We start from the raw sequence: 5340 nt of genomic DNA on the forward strand, positions 1-5340 counted from the left end.
CGAATCCAGAGAAGCATCATAAATTGATCAGAGCCCCCGGAAGGCGTTAGGATACCGCCTCACTGATTGATTAAGCCGTTAAAATGTACGCTAAACTTTCTGAGGCCACACTTTACAGTCAAGGCTGTTGCTTATTTAATCAACGCAAGCATTGTAGCCTAATTTAAATAGTATGTGGCGAAACTTGTAATTATGTTAAATAGTGTTAATAATAAATAGACACGTTTATAAAACGCTATTTAGTTCAGACTCTAAATTCTGATTGGATGAGCCGCGTTCTAAGTTGTTGATGAATGCTGATGGAATTATAAGGTTCTGTCTGCCATTTTTGTCAAAATTGAGTTATTCACATATTCTTAATCTGTGACAAATTATTTATATTATGTGATATGTGTATATCACGCATTTCTGATATATAATTTTTCTTTTAAGGAATACGTTTTTTCCCCTCAAACTGGAATTTATAAATATCAATTGCGAGTTTATATATCACAGTTGAAAGAAAAAATGTAAAAAATGTGAAATCAAAATGCCACAATTATATATATTTTTTTTATTCAGTGGCAGAAATTGGCTTCCATATTATGCTTGATATTGCAAATAGTGTTTGTTATCATTTGAATGTATCGTTCTATTTATTAACACTGGTTAGTGGAGATTACCATTTACTGTACTTCATTCTTCTTCTAGTTAATTACCCAGAGCTGCTAATGAAGTCTTGCACATTCACAGAAAATAGCTTACTAAACAAATTAGGTGGACAAAACCTTGGTAACATACAGTGGTTGTCATGATTCTGCCCTCGTGTCCTTGATTTTTCTCTAGTCTTGAGGCAGGATCATGACAGGCCCGTGTTTTGTGTGCAAGCACATGGCCTTGTCTTTGGGCCATGTGCTTGTGTTGTCTCGTTTCCTTGCCCCGCCCCCTTGTTATCCTAGTTTTGTCATTATTGCTTTACCTGTGTCACCTGGGGGGTATTCCAGAAAGCAGGGTTAACTTACCGTGAACTAAAACTTGAACTCTCGGTTGATTAACCCCAAACCTTGCTTACTCGAGGTATGTGGTTCCAAAAACTCTTCCGGTAGTGAGTTAATTCAACTCAGAGTATGTTCCTGGTTAAGACTCAAGACATTCTCAACAGAGCGACGAATCGACGAGTCACTATAGAAACGGACGCTAAGAAAAAGCGCGCCATGCTGTTTCTTTCTTCTTTCTTCTTTATAATTTATACATACCTCTTAATATATAATTTACAGATAACTCTTATATATGCCAATAAAAGAAATAATCATATTAGAATAATATATTACCACCACCAATGGGTGGTGTTGGCGCAGTGGATAAGACACATGCCATTGGCGTGAGAGACCCGGGTTCGAATCCACTGTGAGACACCAATGTGTTCCTGAGCAAGACACTTAACCCCTAGTTGCTCCAGAGGCGTGCGACCTCTGACATATATAGCAATTGTAAGTCGCTTTGGATAAAAGCGTCAGCTAAATGTAATGTAAATGTAATGTAATATATTACCTTATTTATTACTTATATTAGCGCTTCCTCATTAACATATATATATATATATATATATATATATATATATATATAATAGGCTATATTACATATTCTAATATTATATAATGTTGTGCGGTATCTGTCACGCCCACTGAAGGCTCGCTGAAGTGAACTAATCCTGGAACATAACCTGCTCTGGAGCAGGTTATGTTCAGAGAGTGAGTTGCTATGACAACTAACATAACCTGAAAGTTACCTCCGTTTTTGGAACCGAAAGTTGAGGTTATCCATTTACTTACTCTTAAACATACCCGGGTATGTCACATAACCTGCTTTCTGGAATACCCCCCTGTTATATCATCATTAGTCTCCCTATTTCATCCCCTTGTGTTCACTGTCGAGTGCGGTTCATTGTTACACCTTGACTAAACGTTGTGAGACCTGTCGATTGTTTTTTCTGTAGTGTGAATACCAGATTTCTTAGAATCTCTTGTTTTATTGTTTGTTTCCAGTCTTAGTCCTGTTAAGCTATTTGTCTTTTCCCCTAGTCGTTGTTTTCCCCCTCGTGGGTTTTGTTTTCCCCTTTTTGTCACTAATAAACCCTGTGTAGTGCATTCTGTCTGCGCCTGAGTTTATCCCCACACCCCAATCGTGACAGAATGAACCGCCAAAGAAAGAACTCAGCAGACAGGATGCCCTCCGAGTCCCATAGGCAATGCTGGTTGTCATCCCCCACTTACAAGAGGAGGGTCACCCTCCCAATCTCGTCCCAGGGACTGTTTCTCCCAAGCTCACTTCCCACCCTACGCCACCCAGACAAGCCCGGACCCCTCGCCATCAGCCATCGTCCCGTCAATCTAAGACCCCTGCTCCACCCATCTACCCTGGACTTCCCCCCATGAACTTTGTTGTTCCGCCTCCTCCCCTTCCTTGTTTGTTTTTTCTGATTTGTCACCCTAACCCTGTCGTGGTGTATTCGTGTTTGCCTTTATTGTTGATTCTGCCCTCGTGTCCTTGATTTTTCTCAGTGGTAAACATTTCAGTAAAGTCTTCACGAGACCTATTGCTTTATTTTAGTTATTTAAAATGTTATTGTGAGATTAAAGTTGAATTCCTGTTCCACTAGGCATCACCAAATAGAAGTTGTCTGAACATTCTCCCACCCTTTCTGTCATTAGTCGAACAAACATATGGTCCCACCATCAACACACGATTGGTCGAGTTGGATTGTTAAACAAACAGAGTGATGTGCAGCATGTGCCACACTTTTCAGGGGAAATAAGCTTTATATTTACTTACACAGTAGTTGTCTTTGCATATCAACCTGGGATAGCTTTAAAAATCTACCATCCGAAAGCTACGCACTTCACTTTTAACGCATGTAAGCTGTATTTATAGTCATAAACATCTTAATATACATTTTAAACTGTATATTTTGTTCCTCAATAAGCATTTACTTTATTGGCAGCTACATTCACAAATGTAAAACGTAATTCACATTTTCACGTTTGTGCGAGACATCAAAGAGGACCAAGACAGCTGTTGTGAAGTGATAAAACGGTGTGTAAGTCATATTTTAATTTCTCATTGATTGGTCTTTCCCGATTTGCAATTTGATGGAACCAGCGGCTGTTTACAGTCAGCAGTGCATATAATTCTTGGTTGGAGAGATGAGAGTTGCGAATTACACACCCATCCTCACAGTCTTCCTTTCTCTTGTGCAAAATGTTGACATAAGATCTACTGTAGATGATCATGTCATGTCAGCCGCTTCGACTCCTTATCTGCTGAAATCTGACCGTAAGGCTGTTCTGAAGACTTAACAGAAGAACCGCCCAGTGGAGCTGGATGAAGGCCAAATTAAGCAGTAGCCCATCTGTAAGGCCTGCTCATTGATTTTGGCCAGCATGAATGAATTGTAAGATACATACACAGCAAGGACTCAGCTGTAATGTGGCTGGTTCTCCATTTGAAGGCACAGAATGGACTCACAGAATGGATTAATGGCAGCAGTGCATTTTTTTTTATACAGTGAAGAATAGCAACCAAATTAATCAGCTATCAGATACAATCAGATCTCTGAATGATCAAAACTGTCTCTTTTCAATGACATGCCCCAATCTGGTATCAGATTCTCCATCTGTATTGTCCATTAATGCAATAAGCTTTCCAGATCTTTCTTCTGAAGGCTGCAGCTTCAGAGCGTAATGTTCGACGCTATCCCTGCTGTTTGATTGGGTTGGGTTATTAAGTGAAGTGAGTGAGTGATGGACTTCAGAGTCCTCTTAGAAAGGTTCATAGCTTTGCCAGCCTTTTCTTCAGCTTTTTTTCCATCATAACTTCAACTTGAGGTTCATCTTGAGATACTAATTACTAATTTAACCAATATCAATAATATAAGTATTTTACATTTTGGTGAATTGGGGGATTATTTACATGATTCCCTTCACGCATTTTCATACAGTCTGTTTAAGCAGTTGTACAGGTGAATTTGTATATTTGTGGATTTATTGTTTTTAGTGTGTTGTTGTGTCAGTTATTATTGTCAGGTACCAGCAATTTTTTTTTCAAATGTGTCCAGCTAGCACTCATACTAGAGTAAATAAGAAGGCCATTGGTTCTTTTAGATAATGTAATTTACACTACCATTCAGAAGTTTAGTATTTCGTGATTTGAGTGTAAAGACATTTGTAATGTTTCAAAAGATTTCTATTTCAAATAAATGTGTTCTTTTAGACATTCGGTTCTTCAAAAAATCCTGAAAACAAAAACTGTTTTCAACATTGACGATAATAAAAAAATGTTTCTTGAGCAGTAAATCAGCATATTAGAATGATTTCTGAAGGATCATGTGACACTGAAGACTGGAGGAATGATAAAAATTCAGCTTTACATCACAGGAATAAATTACAATTTAAAATGAATTAAAATACAAAACACTTATTTAAAATTGCAATAATATTTCACAATATTACTTATTTTACTGTACTTTTGATCAGCATTATTGAACAAAAGAGACTTTTTTCAAACATATTAAAAATAATTCTGTCTCCAAACTTTTGAACAGTAGCATACATCTCACAGAGAAGATTTCACTTCAACACGAAGACTGTCCTCACTTAGTTCTTCTAAAAAAAGTCAAGTTTTACAAATTAAAAGTATTGCATTAATTATTTCACTCTTGCATATTAAGCTCTATTATAGTGCAAGGCTGTGCATTATACATGACCAAAAGGAAAGCGACAGGACCAGATCTGTTCCCTGCCCTTCACCCTTTACACCCTGAGTCTGATACGTCTCTCTCTCTCTCTCTCTCTCTCTCTCTCTCTCTCTCTCTCTCTTGCTCACGTTCTCTCTTTCTGTGTGTTTAGTGTGTTTGAGGTAATACTGACTGTTCTAAGCAGGATAATGTCAGTTTGAGCCTCAGGCCATCTGACTCCTCAGTGGTGTGTGTCTGCAAGTGCTCATTCACACTTTGTGACATTCATGTGTGTGTGACATGCAAAATATACACTAAAACTGATGGGTCATGACCTAAAATGGGCTGAAGGTCTGCTCTGACCGGAACAGCAAGGAAAAGGGAAATAACAAAGCAGAATGTGCATAGAACAATGCAACTACCCATATAATCATGCATAAGTAGAGTAAGTAGTGGATTATTAACTTTTTAAATAGATGAAAAATGCTTCCCTTATCTTTTGTTGTAGTCATAAGTGGCGGTGCAATTAAAATCTTTTTTTTCTTTAAGTAAATTCATCTGTTGCTCAGTAGATTCCAGCCAAATTATGCTGAAATTAAGGTTATAATAAATAAATATAAAACAAATAA

The sequence above is a fragment of the Carassius carassius genome, chromosome 49, assembly GCF_963082965.1.
Source record: "Carassius carassius chromosome 49, fCarCar2.1, whole genome shotgun sequence".
In the NCBI taxonomy this organism is placed as follows: Eukaryota; Metazoa; Chordata; class Actinopteri; order Cypriniformes; family Cyprinidae; genus Carassius; species Carassius carassius.